We start from the raw sequence: 26025 nt of genomic DNA, 5'->3' as shown, positions 1-26025 counted from the left end.
CTTTCTCAATGCCTGCAGTTATTTTAGAATGAATCACAAAAATAAATAAACATTTTACTTGTTTTAGACTTGTATGGGAAAGAATGGGTTATTTTCATGGCCTTTAATGTAAAATAGCTGAACATGAGCACAGGAGGCTCCTAAAAATGCTCATTTTAGAAGAAAATGCTGGATGTTTTAGCCCAGGTCTGGAAGGTGACCCCCTTTGGAGACCATTCGCCACCTCATCAGGAGCATGCCCATTCGTTGTAGGGAGGTCATGCAGGCACGTGTAGGCCACACACACACTACTGAGCCTCATTTTGACTCGTTTTAAGGACATTCGATCAAAGTTGGATCAGTCTGTAGTGTGTTTTTAAGTGTGCTCCAAATCCACATCTCCATAGGTTAATACATTTGATTTTCATTGACTGCATTGTGTGTGATTTTGTTGTCAGCACATTGAATTATGCAAAGAGCAAAGTATTTAAAAAGAATATTTCATTAATTCAGATTTAGGTGTATTATTTTAATGCTCCCTTTATTTTTTGAACAGTGTACAACACTACCTGACAAAGGTCATGTTGCTGATCCCAGTTGTAAGAGCAACAAGTAATAACTTGTTTTCTAGTTGATCATTTGGAAAAGTGGCAGAAGATTTTTCCAATGGATCATCTGTTGAACTGCAACCCAATCATCATAAATACTGCAGAAGACCTATTGGAACCCACATGGACCAAGATTCTCATAGAAATCAGTCAAGTTTGGTGAAGGAAAAATCATGGTTTGGGGTTACATCCAGTATAGGGCCGTGTGAGAAATCTGCAGAGTGGATGGAAACATCAACAGCCTGAGGTATCAAGACATTTGTGCTGCAGGATTTATCAGCAAGATAGCACTACTCATACTTCAACCTCCAAATCAAGGTTCCTGAAAGCAAAGAAAGTCAAGGTGCTACATGATTGGCCAGCCCAGTCACCAGACCTGAATATTATTGAGCATGTCTGGGGTAAGATGAAGAAGGAGGCATTGAAGATGAATCTAAAGAATCTTGACGAACTCTGAGAGTCCCGCAAGAACGCTTTCTTTGCCATTCCAGATGACTTTATTAAGTTATTTGAATCATTGCAGAGATGTATGGATGCAGTCGTCCAAGATCATGGGAGTCATACACAATATTAACTCTTTTTCCACTGCACCATGACTTTATATTCTATACTGTACATTAATTCAGTTCAATAACAAGAATTTTGTCTAAGCAAAGTCAGACCTTACTGTCCTAATTAAATAATAAAAAGATCAAGGCATGATCATATTTTATTTTGATAAAATAAGCATAATTTAGAGGTCTTTGCCTTTCATATTAGCCACTTCTGATACAAAATGATCAACCAGAAGTTATTATTTGTTGTTCCTAAAACTTGGATAGGTGACAGGTAGTGTCATCCTATGGAAATTATTATTTTAATAGAGACATTTGCAAGTGCTCTACTCGTTTATGCCGCATAGGCGCTGTATATCACATACACAGAAACAAATAGATACAAATAAACACAAAAATAAAAGATGATGTGAATTAATGTGATTTTTTTCTTCTTTGTTTCATTTGTACATCATCATGTTGATTACCCTTTATCTCTTTATTTAAATGCTGCATCTAAAGTAGTGCTGCTCTTTATTTTGGCCACAATTTTCCCTCTTTTTTTTTGCTTTCCCCCCTCTCTCTCTCTTTCTCTCTCCATGTCTTCACACTTCTCTGGCACAGTTACACACACACACCGTTCCCTGCATCAGGCTCGCGGGAGAGGCTGAAAACAGACAGGACCAATTTTCTGCTAATTGGAGCTCAGGAAATTGCTCCTCATTTTAATTTACTGCCACACAGCCAGATAGACATGTGATCCACTGCTAGTCCTCACTGCAGGTGTGTGTGTGTGTGTGTGTGTGTGTGTGTGTGAGAGAGAGAGAGAACCAGACGGAGATGAGAAATACACTATCCATCGGCGTACTCTTACAGTACAAAGGTGCAGAGGTCAAAGCTCTGGACATTCATTTGACTTAAATACAACATGAACTCTGTCTGGGGTCAGACGCATCGGGAGAAACACGCAAGCCCTTTGACTTCCACCACGGTCTGACTTTAAAGCTGCCACGGTAATTCAATTGATTTCATATTTTCTTTGAAAGCTCACGAGGGATGCGGGCAGTTGATTTATGATGCACTGTAAAAAGTGCTACACTCACAAAGTTGGTTCTATCTACTTTAAATAATTGCAATCTAGTTAATTTTATTTGTTTTATACCAAAAAAAATTAATTTGCTTCCTCTTTACTTAAAATATATCAGTTTTTATATAACTGTATATTTTGAATAAAACTAATGCAATTTATTTGAGTAGATTTTTTTACGTGGTTATTGTGTAGAATAAATGTTATAAAAGTGAGTTGACACAGACAATTTATTAGAGCAGCTGTCGATGTGGGCAGGTGTTCATAAAACGTGATTTTTATAGTTTTGCGTGACTCCTTTTTCATTGCCCGGGATTTAGCAGGCAGACGCAGCTTCTGCAATGGTCGACATTAACTGCTCCCAGCAGCGGATCTGATTAACACGGTAAGTTGCAAATTTAGCCGAATGATAATTGTAAAGTCATGCAAAACTGCTGTCTTCGCTAGGCAGGTGAGGTTTTAGCTTTGTAAATTGTACTGTAGCCTCAGGTATGTTAACAGTTAGACTGCTCTCACATGGAAAGCTAAGTTGGCTAACGCTAACCAACGCTAGTTTATGCTAATGATTAAAAGTGATATTATTGAGAAAAAATAGTGAAAGTAGTTTTAAAACACTTAGTAGGTATAACTAACGTTGCAGAACCGATTAACAAGGTCACTGGTGGTAAGTTATAGCAGCACATTAAGGATGGATATTAAATGCAGAAACGTATGCAACAGTTAAGTAGTTTGTGTTTAACGTAAGAGAAAGTATAACTTAAAGTTTGTGTTTTAGAGATTTAGTCCATAAGTTTTTTTTAATGCTGCATAGTGAATAAATTACAGATTTACAATTTATTTTAACTTAAATTACATTTACTACTGATGTTTACAGAACCATTTAAACTGTATGCACCTCATTCTAAAATGCATGTTCTTGGTCTTTAGATACCAAAGTGATTTTGTTACCTGTGGATCTTCAAACTTCACATCTAGGTAAGAAAAACATTAGATACAACTACAGCTATAATTATTTGCAGGCAAGTAAAACATTGGTAAAATTGCAAACAATAGTGGGCTCCATAGAATTAACTTACATTTGATATCTGAAGTGCAACAGTAATTTTTTACTGTTTTTTTTACACAGATATTATGTGTGCAACAGTAAAAACAGTATAAAAATATCCTAATGCAGTTTCTTATTATCTGTCAGTCTTTCAATAAAGCTAACTGATAACACTGAATCCCTGAACTGTCATTTGCCAGTGACATTAAATTTGAAGAAAAAGTCAATTAAATGTAGCTTTAGCAAAAATTTAATGTAAACCTTAATGTAATGTGTAAAATGGCAATGTATTTATTTATTTATTTAATAAAATTTGTATTATGACGTGCAAAGTTTGGTGCAAAATGAAGATGACATTTAAATTATAGAACTTGTATTCTATAATTTTCATATAGCCATTTTCAAACAGTTTTAATATCTAAATTAAATACACATTCTTATGCTTTATAAGTTGCCAAAATAAACAAAAAATGTAATACCTAAATTTTAACAATTCTTTGATTGACAGGAAAACACAATGACATGCACTGTTACACTGAGTAAAATCACAGTTTTCTTTAAAATTTGATAACTAAAAACACCTGGAATAATGTAATTACACAACCTCTATAACCTTTTTTTATTTTTTAAATAGAAGTTAGGTAATTTTAACTAAGGTAATTTTTAACTGATAAACTAAGGTGTTTCATCCATGCATCATTCTCACTGGACTTTTGTAACTTCACTTGTAGTTATTTCCTATTCAGTATTTAGCTATTTAATGTTGTTTGGTAGCAACCACCTGAACTCCTGTTTCTTTTTGTCTCTACCAATAGAGTTGTGAGGAATCAGAGGTGCATGCGGCTGCCCACGGGAAAAATTTGCCATCAGCCCAACACAGTTTGGATTATCATAGGACTGTCAGAGGTTTGCCAAACCTGTCAAATGCATGATGGCTCCTGTTTGGACTTACCGATGTCCTCGACTTCAAGTATCCATCAAAACTGTATACATTTGAGATATATTAGAGACTCTTTGTGGGACTGGACATTATGCATCCTAAATCTTCATCAAAATATGCAAATCTCCTCACTGAGTTGCCTTGGATGATTTTTCAATAGGATCTGGTATTATTAATGTTTTTATTTATGTATTGTGTATGTGTAGCCACATTAATGGCCTATTTTGTAGTCACTATTAAAAGGAACATCGATTGATATTGAATGTTATGGTCTTTAATCCATCTTCCCATTCTTATTTAATTGTTATTGACAGGAAAGTCTGTTTATCTGTTTTTACTAGTGTATATTGTGCTTACAATATAGAAACGAAGATTTATTTTCTGAGGTTACAGCCAGAAGTCAATTAAATTAGTTTTAAATGACATATGCATGGTTAATTTTATTTAGATCATTAAGTTCATAATACTTAATTAAAATGAGTACAGTCAACATATAGCAATGTATAAGTAAGTTAAGTTTAACAAAAAAAGTAAGTTTATCTGATTTGAGTAATTTTAGAAATATTAGTTGGCTCAACTTAATTTTATTGCATTTGTTTTAAGCAATGTTTTAGTGTTTAAAATACTTAAAAAAGGCTGGAAGTTGAATCAACCTAAAACGTCCGATGCAACCACTTGCCTCACTTTTTATAAGTTAGATCTAAGTAACATTTTTTACAGTGTGACTGTCATAATATTTCAATAGCCGCAAGACACCTTTCTGAGCTTGAAAACAGACAAGTGGCACATTCAGGTCAGTGTTAGTCTAGTATTGTTTATATACTGTTGAAGCATTTAGTAACATGTTGAATTACCACTTCTTGATATCTTTTTTGTTCGCAACATATTCAGACTTTTTTTTTTTAATTTTCAAGCTTTCTATAGACGTCTGCTGATCATGTCTTGTGTCTTTATGGCAAGTATAGGCTGACTTTCTCATGCTTTCTGTGAATTTTTACAGAAAGAAGTTCACAGAAAGCAAACGATTCCAAGAATCTCACCCCAAGCCATGTGGTTACATCATATAACCCAGTACTTTCTTAGGGTAATAGTCTTAGTGGAATAGTTGGTGGTTCATTCCACTGTAGCGACCCCTGATAAATAGAGGACTCATAAATAAGAGACTGCTTAGACAAAAGCCTTGTCACCTTACAGAAATAATGTACAGAATAGAATATAAAGTCATGGTGCAGAGGAAAAAGAATTGATATTGTGCATGACTCCCATGAGCTTGAAGGACTGCATCCATACATCTCTGCAATGACTCAAATACCTTATTAATAAAGTCATCTGGAATGGAAAAGAAAGCGTTCTTGCAGGACTCCCAGAGTTCATCAAGATTCTTTGGATTCATCTTCAATGCCTCCTTCTTCATCTTACCCCAGACATGCTCAATAATGTTCAAGTCTGATGACTGGGCTGGCCGATCCTCGAGCACCTTGACCTTCTTTGCTTTCAGGAACTTTGATGTGGAGGTTAAAGTATGAGAAGGAGTGTTAATGTATCCTGATAAGGAATTTGTCCTCTCCTGTGGTCTGTAATGTAATGGGCAGCGCAAATGTCTTGATACCTCAGGCTGTTGAAGTTGCCATCCACTCTGCAGATCTCTCGCACACCCCCTTACTGAATGTAACCCCCAAACCATGATTTTTCCTAAACCAAACTTGACTGATTTCTGTAAGAATCTTGGGTCCATGTAAGTTCCAATAGGTCTTTTGCAGTATTTGTTATGATTGGGATGCAGTTCAACAGATGATTCATCTGAAAAATCTACCTTCTGCCACTTTTCCAAATAATCAACTAGAAGTCAAGTTATTATTTGTTGACCCCCCCCAGATTCTTAAAATGCTTGTGTAAAATGCATTGAAAAAACAAAGATGCTAAAAAGCACCTGTTAGTCAATCACAAGACAGATTCAGAGGACATCTACGAAGCCATAACTGCTTATAATTCATAACAACAGATTTCTGGATAAACTGTATCAGATTTTGACCCAAGCAAGCAAGATAAAATCTTGACCAACAACGTAACAATAACATTTATAAAGAGATTACATTATTACCCCTGACCCATACCCTCTTTAGGGAAACGCTCCACTTCCTGATTGAATCTCCATCATAATAGATAGGAAATGAATGACTTTAGTAGTCTATGGCTTGTTTCTGCTTTGTCTACCTCCATCTCACCAGCCCCCCTCTCCTCGTAAAACTATTTCCTGAAACATTCTCAGGTCTGTGTTCGTTCTGAATTCATTCTCTCTCTGGTTGTTCCTCCGCCGGCCCTTATTTGTTGTTTCAGAGCAGCCGGGTGAGATCCCGCTGCAGAGACGTCAAGAATGTTTGTTTGGGATACGCGAGGCTCGCCACATCTTTGACAGTTTATGTGCTTATGGAGACAATAACATGGCTTTTTGATGGATTCAGCGGTTCGGTACAGTTGCGTTTTAATGGCAGTGAAAGGAACTTTTGAATGAGCACAAGCGCTTGGACCCGATCCAAACCCTGGATGACAAGAATCCAGCATATTGAGTTTATTTACTGTGGGACTGGAGCAAAAACAAGACCACGACTGCTAATGAGAGGGAAATAACTCTGAGACTGCACATTTCGGCATCAAAAAGTGGCACAAACACACTCTCAAATGAGTACATGTGACCTTGCCTGACATTTACCAATGGTCGTTCATATCCGAGAGGCTCGTGTTGACCTCGATCGATACAGAGATACATGTTTTAACACTGAATCGCTTACGAATCAATACTGCGGCATTGGCAAAAAGAGACGTCTATCAGATGTGTATCACTCAATAAGACAGAAGCACAATCAATGGATGCTTTGCAAAAAGGCTCATCCATCCCGTGTTGACATGTTTTCCAACAACGGACACTGTCATTTATCTGAACGGGTGAGATTGGACATCGTGTTGCACATATAGGCTGTTTTAATGAGTGTGTGACCTTTTCTTCATGGAGCTGCAGTCCTGTGTTCGCTGAACTTGAATAAATCCTCTTTCCTGTCAAATCAGCCGGTCGCGGTCGTGCCATTTCAATCTATCGATCTCCGGCGTACACGCATGCACAAACACGCTTTAAGAGTCCGCGCATAAATATTTATACAGAGAGAGCATTTTAAAACATCAATGCTGTTGTTCATTTGTATTCACATTCATTATTTTTATTGCTTAAAGGTCCCGTGGAATTAAAATAAAGTGTTTTAGATGTTAGTATTAGTATATCTATAAGTACATCTATAAGCTAGTGCGCACCAAAACAGAGATATGAAACAGTAATAAAGATGTAAGGTTTGTAGCTTGTCACTTCCACCTAAAATGGAGCAACGGATTTAGGGGCAGATCACACCGAACACGCTTTTAGTATCCAAAAATGCAAGGCGCACCGCAATGCCTTTTTGCTGACAAGACAAAAAGAAGTGCGCTGTGCTTTTTATGTTAAGGGTCAACGACTGATTCAGCTGCCTGTTGTGCACGAGTGTTGCTGTTGATATTGGTATAAATTTAATATTTAATAATGTTGTGATATTCAAGATTTGAAGTCATACATTTCCAGATCACTCAAAACAGTAACCACTTTATCTTCAACAGTCTAGTCGTCTTGACAGCACGAACACTGCAGCCACCTCAACGACGTGACACAACATAACAGGCTTTATCTGGTCAGAGTTGACTTTTTTTAACTGTGAGCAGACAGCGCGCAACGGCAAAAACGCGAAGCAAGGCAGGCAGTTAAAATGCGAGGCATGCAGGGTACATAAGCAGCGCGCAAAATGCTTGCAGCCATTAGTAAATCATTAAAAAAAGGTGCCTCTCAATGCAAAAAGCATGTTTGGTGTGATCGGCTCCTTAGTCAGGCCACCTTCAGTTTCTCGTCAAATCATGACCAATCGAAACCACTTATGACCACTCTCACTGGCAGAGTGGTGATAAAACAAAATGCAATTGGCTGTTTTTTAAAAAGGGGAGGCGCTACACTATGTACCACCTTCTCTTCATATTTCAGTTGAGATTACATCTATCGTTGAATAAGAATGCGCATTGCAAAGCACTTTACAAGACCTTTAACTGTTGTAGTTTATTATCCACATGATGAAAACAGTATGCAGCATCATCACTGTTTCTACAAATGAGATGACAAATTTGACTTTGACTTTTGCCAAGCAAAGGACAAAATATTTGTAAAATGACGAAGGAGGAACGCAAAACACATAGGGCTCAATTTTAACGATCGAGGTGCAAAGTCTAAAGTGCACGGCACAAAAGCATTAAAGATGTGTCTGAATCCACTTTTGCTATTTTAAGGTAAATATAAAGGGAAAAATAGCCTTTTGCGCCCTGGCGCATGGCTTATTCTCTTAACGAGTTATGGTGTTTTAAGCATAACGTGCATTAAACCAGTCTCATACCACATTTCCTTTAAGAACCAGTTACGTCGAGCCATGGTGCATTTGCTATTTACATGGCAGACTTTGTAAATGGAAAAACTGAATGCTTCACTAGAGAGAAAACAGTTAAACAGACCATCCGCAGCACGAGGATTAGGAACGAGCCTCCTCCATTTGGCCTCATTACTTACTCTTTACTTTACTTTTACTCTTTACTTTTTTGGATAAGGAAACGGTGGAAATTTACTCTACTACAGACATCCATTAGCCTACATATTTAATTTCCTTTGTTAGGTGCAAAGATTTGCTTCAACACTATTTCTAAATTCAGTTCTAATTTTCAGCAAACAAATAAATAAACAATAATAACAAAATGTGGTCAAAAAACTGAGTTATATCCAAACACCTGTCCTATTCTTATGCCCTTTATAGTGATAAATATGTATATAATAAATAATACTGCTAATAATACTAACAGCATACAAATGCAAATTGTCATGAATAAACTGACCCCCCCCGCCTGAGATGAAGAAGAGAACCTTTAATTTTGGTCAGTTGTAAAGATATTTGTGTATTGCTATACATCCGGTATGTATTAGGCGTTTTGGATATAGATTTGTTATTTAAACAATGTGGCGCAAAGTGTGAAAAGTAGGGTTCTTTTTAGAAAGGCATTTTATTTAGCAAACATGCATTAAACCGATTAGACGTGATAGTAAAACCATTAAAAATAAGTCTATTTACATAACTATAAATTTCAAAAACCTTAAAAAAGGAAAAAGGAAAAACAAATTTAAACTGTGTCCGAAACAGACCTCAAACTTTAGAGCAGTACTGTAAATATTGAACATAAAACCAACACACTTTGCCACAAAACACAATCACGAATCCCACTGTCTTCTGAAACTATAAAAATCAAGTTTGTTTTGTACAAACATCTCCACACTTGGCATTTCTTTTATTTTCTTCAATAAAACCCTCATTTGTGCTGCTCCACTGACTCCTCGAGAGTCTGTTCGGGACAAAATGTCACTACATGGAACCTCAATGTGTGTTTGTGTGCGAAAGGCTGTGATTATAGCACTCCAAGTACCTTGAGAGCAAATCCCTGCAGCTCATTAGGAAATGTCATCTTATGTCGACAACAACACTTGAGTGGCTCTCAACACTAATGTAACCTCTGCAGTCTCTCCATTCGTCTTGATCATTTCTTCCCTTTCTGAGTTATTATTATCCTTTTAGACCTTTAAACAAGATTTGAGGCCGGTTGGGAATCTTTCTCCATAAATAATTCGTCCTACACCCCTTCTACCTTTCGGTCGCCCTATCATTTGCTGCAGTGGGTCTATTAAAACAGGAGCCTCTGACAGTAAAAGTGAGTGGTCCGCTGTGACTGATACAACCATCCATCATAACTTTCGGTATGTGTCTCCTGAGGGTCTTTCTCCACTTCTGGCCGTCCCCTTAATGAACTGCTGCCATCACTCACTCACACACCTGCAGTCAGGCCAGCATGTGTGGGCTTAGACTCAATAAAAATGGATTATGTCCTGCCTGTGGTTTCCAAATAATTGTAGAGTATGAGGGAGCGTTGGGAAAAACAACAACTGTTTAACTGTATTTCACATGCATGTTGCGACATAAGCAGCGTCTGTCCATCTGCAGAGTGCTGTCATAGCGGGTGGGCGGCGGGAGCAACATTTCAAACAACATGCGGTAGTATATCAGACTGGAATATTGAAATTCAACTCTGAAGTGTTTTCCATTATTTATGATCAGTAATATAATTTTAATATATATTTTTTTTCAATGCAAACTTTCATAAGGGTTGATCAAAATTTGATAAATGGTCACTATAAAAATGAACTATTACTTTTTAAAAAGATGTCAAGGCATCATAAAATTGTTCATATGAGTCATAAGAAAAAAATATGACTCATGTTTTAAATAAAATACATTTTTCTCGTTAGTGATTTTTAGCCAATGTGACTGAGCTAAAGAACTACACTACAAAAAAATGTTTACATCCGGGTTAATGATGTCATAAACCCTTCAGGTTACGCATATACACCCTGCACAGCGAAGGGGCATGGCCAGAGGCACTGTAATGTTATAACAGAGACGCTTCCTTGTGATGTGGAGCTGATATGCGAATCACAGAGTATTATGTTAGCTGACCAATCAGAGCCTCATGAGGGCAGGCTATTCAGAGGAAATATAACATAATATGATATGAAATATGTCGTTTTCATGTTAGCTGAGTAGCTGTATATAATCAAAGTAGGATATATGAAGAAATAACCTGATTTTCTACAAATGAAGCACGAGCACACATTGCTTTGCATCTTTTAAACACAACCAAGACTTAAAAATACACTCTGGACCACTGCGTTCAACCCTGTATCAGCTTGCGAGCACAACAGGCCAGCCAGCCTCGATAATATCAAACAAGTTTATAATATTAAGTCACATTGATAGCAAAAATATGTATACGATTCCTCATATACTGTACATTAGAGCAACATTTTTAAAATAAATAATCCATATATTTTTGTCTGTTTATCATGAGAAATGGACATTAAAATTATAAGCAAACATTTAAAGGAAAAACTATGTTTGCAAGCATATATCGTTCCATACATTCCTCCATGTCTCTGCGTTCTATCCTTCACCCCCCTAATGATTTCAACTCTGAGAGCATTGGTTTATTTAAGTAAAGCACATACACAACTTTCACAAAGCCAAACCCTCAAACCCACATTGATCACCCCCCACTGCGCCAATATGTCTCCACACTTACCACAGTTATTTCATAGACTTATTATCGTGCTTATTATTTATATAATTGCTCAAATGCATTCTCAGACTTGCATAACACCTCATTTTTTACAGCCACCCAGGTGTAGTGTCTGTAGGTGTCATAGACATTCTTTGTTTTAAAGCAAGAGTGGAAGTGGAGCAGTCAGCGATGATCTCCGTGACCCTAATAAAAGAGCTGTCAGCTGCCTCTCTGTTCTTTTCGCAAGCACCACCATTAATCGCTCCGGTTGCATTGCTGCTGCATTGCTGCTTTGTTGTGTGTTTGTGTGTGCTTTGATGTCTGCTGCAGTGTTCTATAATCGGCCACTGCATTGCTGCATCAGCCTGTTTACTGCAACAGCAGCGTCTCTGTATGTTTGTGTGCTCGCTTTTCTCTGCTTCCAATCATGCTTCATGTGTATTTCTGCAATCTGAGTTGCAGAGTCTTTTTGTGGGATTAAATGCGATTCTAGACACCAAAGCCAGTCTAATTTTGTATTGGCACATTGTATGGGTCAAAACCATCCATTTATCTTTTATGCCAAAAATCATTATGATTTTAAAGATAATGTTCCATGAAGGTATTTTTTGTAAATGTACTACTGTAAATATACCAAAACTTGATAAGTAATGTGCATTGATAAGCTCTTCATTTACACAATTTTCTCAATCTTTCGGTATTTTTTTTAGACCTCAGATTCCACATTGTAAAAAAATATCTGTTAAAGGGCCATGACACCCCCCACTTTTGGTTAAAGTCTACTTCAGAATTTTTTCAAAAGATGCATGATTAATGGGCGTGGAGCTTCGCAAACATAGGGCAGGAGTGGGCGTGGCCAGCAGGGGAGAACGTGAGCGAACTACTGTTGTAGTCAATTAGCTTACAAAATGAGACAAACCGTGAGGAGACGGATGAGTTTATAGTTTACAAAGTTAAAATGCAAAGAAATGAACAGTGTTTTAATGCCCTGCTACATTTGTTATTCGTAATTTCATAAACACATAACCACAATTTATATCATTAAAAAGATGTGTTCATGTAAACACTACAAATGAGGACTTCTTCCTCAATCCCCGTATCCAGCAGATTCAGTGCAGCAGGTCTCCTGACCTGTCTATTTTAACCGTTAGCCCTTCTGGTAATCTGGAGGATTTAGGCAAACACAGCAGCACAGTGATGTGTCTGAATGTGAACGAACTCCTGATAAAAGACAGCGTCCGCCATTCTCTAATTCTCGTGCTGCTCTCCCGACAAAAATGCTAGCAGCACACACACAGCTTTGCTGTATGATCGGCCCTGACAAGATTGCGGGGAAAACATGCAACAAACCCCGTGGATCATGGAAACAAAAGCATATGAGCCTTCATGAACGGCTAAATACTGTGGCGTGTCTCACAGCTCGGGCTTGACTCTGGCAGGTCTGGCAGGTCTCATGAATAATTAAGCAGCCGGCTCTTCTCATAGGATAAGAAAACTCCGATATGAATAATAATGAGAAACTGACGCGTCATCATTGTACTTGCAGTACTGCACTACGTCGCCGATTTTGATCCCGCCCCAAAAATCATTTTAAACCCGGAAGTTGAAATTAGCTGACAAAAGCTCAAAATTATCCAGTTTTCCCCACAATTAATGCTGATAGGTGCTAACATTGTCTTAACTGATGCTCAACACACACAAATCTGTTAATATTAAAAAAAAAGTTCTCCAGTGTGTCCTGAAACTTTGGTGTTGAAAATCCAACTCTACAGTTTAACAACATCACTTTTATTGATATTTTACTACTTTTAAATAATAAAATGTATAAGAAATAATATATAGTCTGTAAAAAAAAAAAAAAAAAACTGAAAATGCACTGGCATCTTATTGCAAGGTTTTTGTACTGTAATTTACAACAACAGAGACACTATATCACTTTAAACTATTAAACATTTTTGTTTGCGTGGGTTTCCTCCGGATTCTTCAGCCGACGTTTCTATGCGGAGTTTACACATTCTCTCTGTGGTGACGTGAGTTTCCCCCAGGTTCCCCGGTTTCCTCCCACTGTCCAAAAACATGCAACTTAAGTTAATTGACTAATCCAAATCAGCACCATAGACATGCTCCTAGTAAGTAGTTATTGCTTAAGAGCAATCAATATCTGTTCATTAGATACTACAGCAGGGGAGTTCTCGAGATCTAACCGAGCTCAAACTCCCCTCTCGCCTTGCAAACGGGAGGGAGCCCCGGGCTCGAGGATCTTATGAGCTCAGGGCTCTCTCCCAGGACAGCATGCCAAACAAGCTTTATAATCAATCATCAGCTAAGTGTGAACTCTTGAAATGCGGAAAACTGCTAACTTATGGATACTGTTAACATTGCAGAATTAAAATACTGTAGTTGTATTTTGGCTAAAATATTGCTCGATCCTAACAAATCACATACATAAATACAAAGCTTATTATTCAGTAGATGTATAAATCCCAATTTAAAAAATATGAACTCTGGTTTTGTGCCCTAATTAGTGTTAAATGTGCAGTAAAACTTAACCTATAGACCGTATTAAAGATTTAATGTTCTGTATGTCTGATATATGTAACTAATGTGTTTTGAGCAGCATTAAAATAAAGTTACAAATGTGAGATGCATATTTTACAATATGCAGTGATTTTACAATAAAATATTACTGAGTCTATCACTATGAACAATTAATAACTTCTTTTGTTTTCCAATCATAGAAGTCAAACAAGTTGTAAACTATGTGAACATGAGTTTAAAAAAAAAGTCAGTTCCTTCACATCTTACAGGTGACATTTACAGGTGACCATTCAAACGGGTTAAGGCTTTCACCCCTTAAATAGCCCTGGGGATGCTTGTGGTCGGCTGACCTCTGACCCCTGACCCCAGAAGCTGCTGACGTATTACTCAACGCTACGTGCAATTTTGGAATGTTTTTCGCCAATGGCAGGAGAGCTGAAGGCTGAGATACTACCTCCATCCACTAACTGATCTTTAGCTGTGAGCATGTTGAAATAAGGTTCAAGGTTTATTTGTTTTCTGTATAGCAACACCAGGATTGAATTATCGCAGAAATGACATTAATAAATCAACACACTATACAAACAAAAGAAGATTAAATACAATGCTACACAAATAAACAAACAAAAACTTATTTCTACATGAAGTCATTCATGCACAACCAGCATCCCCAATGCCAGGATTGAATTATTGTAGAAATTATGTCTATACATTAGGGGTGTAAACCTAGACTGGTCTCAAGGTTCGGTTTTGATTATCATGTTATCGATTTGCTCTAAGTGTCCATGTTATTTTCTTTAGATAGTCTAATCCCCAAAGGTATAAGCATATTGTTTAGTCCTTGTTTTATATAGTGTTCGATTTCTTAAAGTGTGTGTGATCGTGAATGAGGAAAAATAGACAGAAAGAGTGTCTTTCCATACCTGAGATATTGAGAAATGAGGTCAGAGCCCTTTGGCCTTGAGGGTTGAAATAGCACCCGGAGCTTATTGACTGTAAACACAGAGAGATGAGTGAGCTACTTGTGGAGAGAGTTCCCATCTTGACGCTTATTTTTATTATTTTTTGCTTGACTTTTTTTTTAACATGCAATGCATTTCTGAACCCTTGAAAAACACTTCAACTCACTTACTGTCAGAATGAAACTGAATACGGTGTGCTGTGAGGCATTTATTGGCTTTTAACGGATGAAATGTCAACCAATCACATCTCTAACTGATCCAATAGTGTGTTTTGATGCATTTGGTTTCCTAAATAAATCATTTATCTTTTTTTTGTGCAAGAAATGCAACTTTGAGACAACAGAATTGATTATGATTGATGATTACGGTTGACAAGCTTGCGACTCCTAAAAGCATATTAACTTGACATTCTTTAACTCACCGTCACACAGAGGACGAATCGCTCATAAACACCGGTCAAATCAATGTCAAACACTATTTGAATTATTGTTTGACCAGAAGACTGGATATCATTGGAAGCACATTCTGTTAAAGCAAACATTTAATCAAACGGTTTTCTAAAAGGGCATTGTAAGCTGTGGAGGAGGTAGAAAATAATAGAAGGTTTAGAAATGTGAACCAGATGTGTATGTGTGTGTGAAGAGAGAAAGTGTGTTAAATTGGCTGGACAGAGACTGGATGGCGATTTTTAAGGGGAATGTGGTTTTTAAAACATGTTTGATCGTTGCACTTAAGAAATAAATACACGGGATGCATAAACATGGTTTGAGAATTTGTAAGCCATTTTTTGTTCTTTATGGAAAATAAATAATTAGATACAGGTAAAGCGGAGAATGAAGGCTTGTAAAGGAATGTTTGTTTCTCCTAGACAGCAATGGCGATCAAGAGAAAGATTCTTTGCTTAAATATCAGATTTGCTAATACATATTTGGTGACCTGTACCACATGAATAAAGCTGAATCACAGTGGATGCAGAGCTGCATTATGGGAGGCAGATGAGTGATCGTCAAAAACTAGAAAACTTCCTGTAGTCCTCCAATCTTTGAGTTCATCTCAGAGTTAGGACGAATTGCAGCTTACAGTTTACAAGGAAGAATTGAATTTTTTTTTTAATAGGGAAACTTTTTGACTTTCTGTGTCCCACAATGCTAGCAAACATACAAAATACAACAGACAAAATAATTTTTAAGACTTTGATATTGGCATCCCCCCACCCTATTCTTCTTTTGTTTTCTTGTACAGTATGTATTTTGGTTTGTTTTATTTACCCAGTTTTTATGACGTTATTTATTGTATCTATTTATTTATTAAAGTTTTGCTTTTGTGTTAATGCTCTTTATTTGATATTCATTAATTCATTTTCGACAGCTTTTCCAGGGTCGGGGTTCAGCAGTCACTTCCCACTCCCCAGACACTTCCTCCAGCTCCTTCGGGGGGAACCCGAGGTGTTCCCAGGCCAGCCGAAAGACATTGTCCCTCCAGCATGTCCTGGGTCTTCTTCGAGGTCACCTCCCAGTGGGACTAGGCATCCAGGAGGCATCCGAAACCACCTCGGCTGACTTCTCCCGATGTAGAGGAGCAGCGTCTCTACTCCGAGCTCCTCCCGGGTTACAGAGCTCCTCACCTTGTCTATAAGGGTGCGCCCTGCCACTCTGCAAAGGAAACTCATTTTGGCCAATTGTATCCGAGATCTTGTCCTTTCGGTCATGACCCAAAGCTCATGACCATAGGTGAGAGTAGGAACGTAGATTGACCGGTAATTCGAGAGCTTTACCTTTCGATCGCATAACTGCTGCTTCTGCACCAATCTGCCTGTCAATCACACGTTCAAGCCTTCCCTTTTTCGTGAACAAAACCCCAAGACACTTGAACTCCTTCACCTGGGGTAAGGACTTTCCTCCAACCTGGAAATGGCAGACCACCTTTTTCCGGTGGACCACCATGGCCTCAGACTTGGAGGTGCTGATTCTCAATAAAAAGTCCAAATCGTTAAAAATCTAATTTGCTGATCTTATTCTGAATATCTCTTCATAATCATAATTGTAATTAGTGCAATGCAACAGATGCTGAGAGATGAATCAGGTAAGTGGTGTAGCAGAGTAGCAGAGGGAGAGCGATCTCACACACAGTTCATATAGCAAGTATCAGATCTTCAATCATACACCATTAAAGCTTAGCCACTTCCCTTAAGCAGTTGTGTTTGCATCCACAGGAGAAGAAGGACATGCATGAAGGAACACAACAGGAAGAGGGAGAGTCGATGAGGTGAACCACCTGATGTTGATTCCAGCCGGTGAGTATATTCAGAGTGTGGTGATTGCAGGTGCAGGTGCGGGTGATCAGTATCTGGGTGATTGTTTATGGGTGTGGTGAGAGATTGATGGTGAGGGACAGCAGTGATTTGATTAAGAGGAACGAGCAGAGGGTGTGATAAAGAAAGAAAGAATAAGAAATAATTACATTTTTTCTTTAATGCAAGAAATAATAAAATTGGTTATTATTAATTGGTGATTAGATTAAAATTTATAATACAAATAGCAGAAGTAATATACAGTAATTCTGATTAAGAATTAAGGGTTGTCCCAGTACAACCTCACGGCAATTCGTAACTTTTTGATTTTTTGATTTGGCTAATTCGTATGTATTCGTACGATCTAATTTGTACGATTTAGTACGATTTGCTCATTACCCAATGACGGTTGGGGTTAGGGGTGGGATTGGATGCCACGCCTCCTTTTTCAATTCGCACATTTTCGCACGACTGAACTCGTATGAATTCGTACAATTAGCCACTAAACTGACAAAACGTAAAATACTTACATTTTCTCGTGAGATCAGGCTGGTTGTCCCAACACAAACTGATTGGGTTAAACTGAGTTATAAAAGTTTTTACAAATTTAAGTGGGTTGAACATAACACAATTAAGTTGTCCCAAAAAAACTCAAGAATTGTGTTGATTCAGCTCATTTGTAATAAGTTGTTTGAATAAGCAGCAAAATAAATTTTCTTTTGAGTGTAAGAAATCTCTGAATTTAAAGTTGCAATACATTATTCCGCATACTGTAACATCATCATTACATTCATTAAACATTAAATGATCTTTGCTAATATGTTCTATTTAATAAAAAAAACAAACTTCAGGAGAAGCACATGAGACTAATCTGACACTTGTCTAAAACAAAGTACTTGATGCAATCTCCTGAGATATGAAAGAAGAACTGCCGAGCACTAAAAAGCAGACAGAGCAAGCAATAAAGATAGAGAGTGAAGTGGCTGATGGACACACGGGTATTTATATCCGAGAGGCCGTGACACAGCAGAACGCTGGGCCATGTTTGGTGTGGTACTGTCACATTATGACATCCTGACTTCACATCACACTAACGAGGTGAGGTCTCGACTTCAGCTCTTATAACTCATCCCCAAAGCTGACCTTATAACCCAGACGCTTCGCCACATACTCTCAGCTTCAAAACGTACACTCCACACACTCACAGATGGATGAGAAGACGCAACACATCAGAGCTGACCAATCCATTTTCACTTCACTAAGAGAACAATCAGATGAGTTCAGACAAACATCTTCAACGTACAGAAATTTTAACTTGAGCAAGCTGCAGCACTTTTAGTTTACATATTGGCGAAAATGTCTGTTTATCACATTATTTCTTGTCTGTATTGTAAAAATAATATCAGTGACAATAATTTATATGCATGCACCATGAGACAAAATAAAAAAATCCTTAATTTTTTAGAGAGAAGTATTTATTTGCTATTCTTTAAAGGCAAAAATAGAATGGTTTCACTGTACAGCCAGGACCAATCCAGTTCCAGACTGTAGAAGTCCAGATTTTCTTTTATTGTTAATATTCAATTCAAGTTTTTTTGTATAGTGCTTTTCTCAATAATTATTGTTTAAAAGCAACTTTACAAAAGAAATAAAAATAACAATTATTATAAATATAGATTATCATTATTATTATTGTTATAACTTTTAAGTATATTAAAAGCTACATCGCCTATCCCTACTTGACACTTTTCAAAGCTCAAATTCTGATCTCTTTTTCGACTAACCATATTCATTTACAAGCAAAACGAAAACCATTCTACATGATTTGCTAGCCAAACATGTTCCAGGTGTGTGTCTGTGTGTGTTGAGTGTGTGAATGCAAGCAGCGGTAGTGTGAAAAGTCAAAACAAAGCACTGAGCTGTAAACAGGAGGTGTGAATTCATGTAGGGTTTATAACGGTTTCAAGTGGCCCCTATAAAGAACATATGTCACCTCTCTCTCTGCCTATCAGTTTTTACTGACAGCCGTCAGTCATACTGATTGTTCTGACATATGTTTCATGAACCCCGAAGAGGCTGTAAATCAGTGTTTGACCATTACAGTGCAGGACTAATATATGTTCAAGGACAAAGGATTAATGGCCTTCACCTAGGACTCAGATCAGCTTCGCTCAGGGACACATTGGAACTGAAAAATGTGAAACACAATTTTGGTTGAGCTCAAAAGGAACCTGTCTTTAAATCAATTCATATAAGCAAGTAATAAAACAAAATTAAATAATAAATAAATAAATAAATAAATAAATAAATAAATAAATAAATAAATAAATAAATAAATAAATAAATTTTAAAAAACCAAGGACATGGTAATTAGCAAAAATAAACGAGTTCTTACTCAAGGGTTGAAACAGAGACATTTTGTGAATATTAAATTGACATTTGCTGGAACGTAGAATGTATTTTTGTAAGCAATGCAGAAATTATATCTTAATAGGAGGTTACACCAATTTGGTCTGAGTCGATATTCTGGAGATGGTATACAAGAATTTAGTGAATTTAGTGTTGTGAGCTGTAACATGACTGCATGGTATGGACTGTTGCCATTTAAAGAAAAGCAACAACTATGTCAAGTAGTTTGTGCAATTGTAGGTAAAGCACAAAGACAAATTAAATGCATTAAAAGATAATTAAACAGAAAGCACATGTCATTGTTTTAAGTATAAATAGGATTTAATAGAGTTTTAATGTGATATATGTGGTGATATTGAATGTATTTGTGTTGCCTGTTTTCTGTGATATGTGTGATGTGAATGCTGATTTGGTTGTGTGGTGAAGCCTAAGATAAATTTCCACTTGTGGACAATAAACAAAGTAAAGTAAAACAAACAAACAAACAAACAAACAAACAAAAATAAATAACAATTTCTAAACTGGTATTTCAATAATACCAGTTTCGTATTAATATAATAATAATAATAATAATAATAATAATAATAATAATAATATAAATAATATAAATAATAATAATGATAATGATAATGATAATGATAATAATAATAATTATTATTATTATTATTGTTGTTGTTGTTGTTGTTGTTGTTGCTGTTGTTGTTGTTGTTGTTATTTTTATTATTAATATTTTATCATAAAATAATATAATTATTTAATAATTTAACATAATTTAAAATATTTAATAATTAGAAATATTTTATGATCATTTTCTTTAGCTATTTAAATGTAATTAAATTGCTGACTTTAAAAATCTAGCTGTCATTTTTCATCTATTATTATTATTATTATTATTATTATTATTATTATTATTATTATTATTGCAGATTTACACAATCTCATATTTTTATCTTCAATGATTTCCATGTTTTATTTTATTCACAAAATTATTAAAACAACCCCCATTCCTTCCTTTCTTCCTTGCTCCTTTTCGTTTTTCTTTCTTTCTATTTGACAAAATAGTGAAGAATAAGTGAAGAATACACTTAAATATGTATATTACATATTATTATTATTATTATTATTATTATTATTATGTTATAATCATTTATTTTCTAATAATTAATTATGTTTTCTTTGGTTAACAATGTTATGATTAAATAACTATTCATAATTAAATTATTTATTATATACTTTCTATTATTAAAAACATCAATCCCATTTCTTTCTTTCTTTCTTTCTTTCTTTCTTTCTTTCTTTCTTTCTTTCTTTCTTTCTTTCTTTCTTTCTTTCTTTCTTTCTTTTTATTTGACATAAAAGAAGTTAATAAACTTAATTTGTCAAGGATAAACACAATAAAGCTTTAAAACCAAAACTTGTTTCCATCGTAATCCTTGATTTAACAACAAGAGCTACGAGAGCTAGAAACCCACCCAAACTGAACCCTGTGCAACCATTCATTTAGTTCAAACTCCAAACAAAACAGTCCAACAAAACATTCTTAAACTACACAGAAGAGTCCGATAGTGCACAGAGAGGCAATAACAAACTTTTATGATACTAAACAGACACACACAAGCATAACATTGACTCTAATGAAATATCGGCCACTTTAGATTAATGACCAACTCGCTGTATTGGCCGCTGTAATTTATTGACAGCTGTTAGGTGATTGTGGCCCAGCAGAGTGTAGAATGGCAAGTAGTCTGGGAAAAATCGACCTCCATTAAATACTGTTGGGATCAAGTCATTCAGCGTGAGATTGCTTTGTGACATATTACCCTGGACGATACTTCGCATAAGAGTCCATGAAGCCAAGCGCACAATATATCGCTGCTTCCTCTCATCATTTAAACTGACAAGCCCTTCCCAGATTTTTAGATTTAGTCTGTCATGTTTGATCAAGATGTTGATTTTGATTAAAGTCGTTCAAGGGACGTCTTATTCAATGCGTTAAATCAAGATTGAACCTCTATGATTTAAATCGCATCGCTTTGCATGCAAAATAATGAGAGCTATCCTTCAAACTTTGTTTTCTATTGCAACAGAGTAATGGCTCTTTAATCACGTACAAGCTGCCAAACAGAAGTAAAAAAAAAATGAAGTAAATGAATCAAAAATGATGCTATACACTCGAGTGATTTCTTTATTGCTGTTTCTATATAATGAAACAATTTCAATAAATCGCGATTTTAATTTCCTCTCAGTGGGAGGCTGCGTGGATGGCTGATGCCAGGCAGAGGGCGAGAGGAAATGAAACACAAATGCCCTTCGCGAGAGAAGTTAACATGTCTGAGACTACAGGAGCTGGCAGAGACTCCCTTCCAGTGCTTAATGTGTTCCCTGGAATGGAATAACAGAACGGTCTGGATGACCTTCAGTACAAGCACACGCCCAAACATAGGATCTGTGACTACTGTGGACAGCAGCCAGAAACTCCCTGAAAGGGAATATACGAGAAGGGAAAAAAGAAGTAGGTTCTGCTTGTGTACAAAAACTGAGACATACAGAGCTACCGAGGTAATACACAGTATATTAAAGTGAATATGTAACTTTATTGTCCGTTCTTGCCTTGGCCAATCCATCCATCTCCTTTTAAATGTCTTAATAATCTATATATTAATCTATAAATTCATAAATGTAGCCATTTTTGAATTGATATATATTAATCTATAAATCCAAGCATGTGATAATCTATCCATCCATTCAATTAATCTTTAATTCTATCCATGACTGCATGTATCTATCACTTACTGTAATGGATAATCTATCCATACTTCAAATAATCCTTCCATGCATCCAGAATGTATTCATCTATCCATTGATGCAACTACTGATTCCTTCACCCATCCATCCATCCATCCATGAATATCTTTATTCATCCATCTATCAATCAATCTGTTAATCTGTTTCTGTATCTTTCCCTTTCATCCATTCAACGATCAATCCATCAATTGTACATCTATTGATCAATCCATCCATCCTCCATCCGTGCATCTCATTCTGCATCTATCCATCCTTGCATTTATCCAACCAGAAATCCATTGATCAATCCATCCAACCATCCATTTATCAATCCATCCATCCATCATCAATCTATACATCTCTTTCTGCATCCATGCATCTATCCATGCACCCACCCATCCATTCATCTGTGCATCTTCTTGTGCATCTATCCATCCATGCATCCAGCCATCATCCATCCATCATCCATGCATCCATCATTCCATCGTGCATATCTTTCTGCATCTATCCATCCATGCACCAATCCATCCATCCCTGCATCTGTTCACACACCCATCCATTCATTCATCCAGATTCATCCATCCATCCATCCATCCAATCATCCATGCATCAATCTTTCCACTGTGCATTTCTTTCTGCATCTATTCATCCATGCACCAATTGATCCATCCATCCCTGCATCTATCTATGCACCAATCCATTTATTCATCCATTGATTCATCCGTCCATCCATCCCTCGATGCATCCATCATTCCATCCATGCATCTCATTCTGCACCAATCAATCCATCCATCCAATCATCCATGCATCCATGATTCCATTGTGCATTTCTTTCTGCATCTATCCATCCATGCACCAACTGATCCATCCATCCATCCTTGCATTTATCCATGCACCCATCCAATCATGCATCCATTAATTCATCCCTGCATCATTAATCCATCCAAGCGTATCTTTCTGCATCTATCATCCATGTACCAATCGATCAATCCTCCCTGCTTCTATTAATGCACCCATTCATTCATCCATCCATCCATGCATCTTGTTCTGCATCTATCTATCCATGCATCAATTAATCCACCCATCCATCCGTACATCCATCTCTATCTGCATTTAGCCATCCTTAATCAATTCCTGCATCCCATTGAATCAACTTTCACAATTTCATTAATTCTTTGTCCTTCCACACATTTAAATTCCAAAACTGCTTTGTATGCTAAATAACAATCCAAAAAACAACCTGGAATGCAAACAGAATTTAATTGTGAAAGACTTGCAAGCCTGTTTTGCTGCTACAACAGCTCCCACTCTTCTGTGCAGATTGTCCACCAGATGTTGGACTATAACAGTGGGGATTTGCTCCCATTCACACACATGAGCCTCAGTGAGGCCAGGCCCTGACATTGGGTGACGGGGTCCAACTCGCAATCTGCATTCAAATTGTTCCCAAAGGTGTTCAGATCTGGGCTTTGTGTAGGCCAGTCAAATGTTTTCACACCAGACTCTGTAAATTATTTCTTTATCTACATCGCTTTGTGCACAGGGCCATTGTGATTCTGGGCCCCATTCTTCTAAAAATGTTTGTCTAAGGAGATTACATGGCTGTATGGCTGATTTTATGCACCTGCTAGTGATGCAGCAGAAATAGTCAAAGCAATTAATTAGATGTTCACATACCTTTGGCAATAGAATGCATATCTGACTTATTTCTTTTTAAAATAAAAAATAACATTTACTTGCGCTGTTCAGAGTATGTCTTACAATACAATACACGTTTAATCTTTCAAACTTTCACATTTAATGTCCCTTTTTATGACATTGTAAATATTTGTGCTCAGCTTTTTATCTAAAACAGCTTTATAGAAAATCCTCCACTTTTTTTTTTTCAGTGTACTTACCGACTTCTTCAGAATGAAGAGTCTCAACGAAATGCTCATAAGCAAACAGTTATGCATTGCATCGAAATCCTGTACCTGTTTTACATTATCTGTTCCAGCAGTGACAAAAGAAATATTGTTTTGCTATTCATCAAATACAGACATCACAAAAGCCAACATTTCAGCACTACGCTTGCAAATCCTTTTGACCTAATGCAATGCCAAGAAGTCAAGTGGCTGATTTTGGCATGGTGGAGCTATTTCTGGATGGGGTTTTTCTGCTCTTTGAACCTGAATAAGAATAATGGCAGCTAACAACTGACACTTCCTGCTATGGGTCACTGGAACTTTACATGCTCTGGCAAAAAAAAAAGCTTTACGTGTTAAAATAAGAAAAATAACATGCTGGTATGTTTCTGGAAACAAGCCACTGTATTAATTTCTAAATAAATGTAGCAACAAAAAAAAAATGCCTTCTGTGATTTAGTAGGCCTAAGTCATAATTTTGCCAATGATTTTCCAGAGATTTTTGATCAGATTTACATCAGGACTCTGGACTGGCCATTTTATTTCAGTGTTTTCAGCATCAAGGAACTGGTTCACCTGTTTGACTGACAGGGTTTCACTCTGCTACATAAAAACTGTTGGTTGACTGGGTGGTACATGCAAAGAAGGAACTACAACTTGCCGAAGGAGCTTCTGATAAATATGTAAAGCTGCAGTGTTGACCTTTCCTGTCATGCATTTGCCTGATATGTACAAAAAAGCCTATTTGGAAGACCTAAATAAGTTATTGAAATTGTAAATGAAATATTCTAGAAATTACAGATTGTGAACATCTTCTCTTGCTATGGCTGAATTGTTCATCCATCTGGACAACATGCTGTTCAAGAGTTTCAGAGACATTAGAAGAGCTCACTATCTTGCAAGGTCAGTGACTGGAAAGCTAGATAGGTTAATGGGGTTTATCAGATAATTAAGAATTATTTTTAAACATTGTTGTCATTCAAATTTGTTATACTGTGCTTATGAATAAACGTAACTCAATTTTAGCATAACTTTAAAAAGCTCAAAATTATGGAAATTGTAATGTTCATGTTCAATGTTTATGTTTTAATGTCAGTAGACACCTGAAAAATCATCACAGTTTCTTCCCTTTCGCTATCTTCTCCAAAAAGATCTCCTGCATCAACAATATTCCAGTAAATTTTCTTTATGAATCAGCAAAGCAACCATAACTGGCCAAATCCATCATTGTCTGCTGAAGTCCAACTCACAAATACCACAAGGACGCAGTCCGTGCGCCGTAAAGTATTGTGGGTGATTGTGTTAGCGGCTCGGAGGACTAGTGGTTGAAATGAAGTTGGTCTTTAACGCTGGCTCAGCAGAGAGGGCTGCGTCTCATTCACCACTCTGATTGCCTTACATCAGCTGCCTGTCTCCAGTTGGATTGATCTCACAACCCAGCCTTGTATTTTTAAAAATCTATTTCCCTCTCACTTGTAGTTTTCCACTCTCCCAACCCACACAGGCTTTTCCATTTTCTCCACCCTTCAAACTAATTTATTAGCCAGTTGTCTTTTCTTCTCTCATTTCTTTTTCTTTTTTTTTTTTCAAAAGGCACTCGGGTGCTTCTTCATCCAGAGGTCAAAGCACTCGAACCTTCAACTGGATATTTCATAAGACAGCAGTGAGTTTTGCCCCTCCTTTCTTCATTAACTACCGTTTTCCTGGTTGCCAGCACCTTGGCATAATCTT

General features: G+C 36.7%; 1 protein-coding gene and 1 long non-coding RNA gene across 8 annotated transcripts in view; one reads left to right on the top strand and one right to left on the bottom strand.

Annotated features, from left to right (window-relative positions):
* sema3aa (sema domain, immunoglobulin domain (Ig), short basic domain, secreted, (semaphorin) 3Aa) overlaps nt 1–26025 on the bottom strand; it is a 165936-nt gene that overhangs the window by 91731 nt on the left and 48180 nt on the right. The gene's annotated exons all lie outside the window — the stretch shown is intronic.
* Nucleotides 1800–25106, top strand: LOC141381597 (uncharacterized). 3 transcript variants are annotated; one of them, XR_015482806.1, is made up of 5 exons: nt 1934–2133; nt 4938–4985; nt 16276–16989; nt 17120–17200; nt 21853–24724. It is a non-coding gene; the product is annotated as an uncharacterized LOC141381597 (long non-coding RNA). The 3 variants fall into 3 exon arrangements; XR_015482805.1 differs by lacking the exon at nt 4938–4985 and having other exon boundaries at nt 1800–2133; XR_015482807.1 differs by lacking the exon at nt 4938–4985 and having other exon boundaries at nt 16276–16866; nt 21853–25106.

This window comes from Danio rerio, chromosome 4 (genome assembly GCF_052040795.2).
Source record: "Danio rerio strain M-AB ecotype USA chromosome 4, GRCz13ab, whole genome shotgun sequence".
Classification (NCBI taxonomy): Eukaryota; Metazoa; Chordata; class Actinopteri; order Cypriniformes; family Danionidae; genus Danio; species Danio rerio.
Note: the sequence above shows the minus strand (reverse complement) of the source record. Positions and strands in the feature narration are given on the sequence as shown.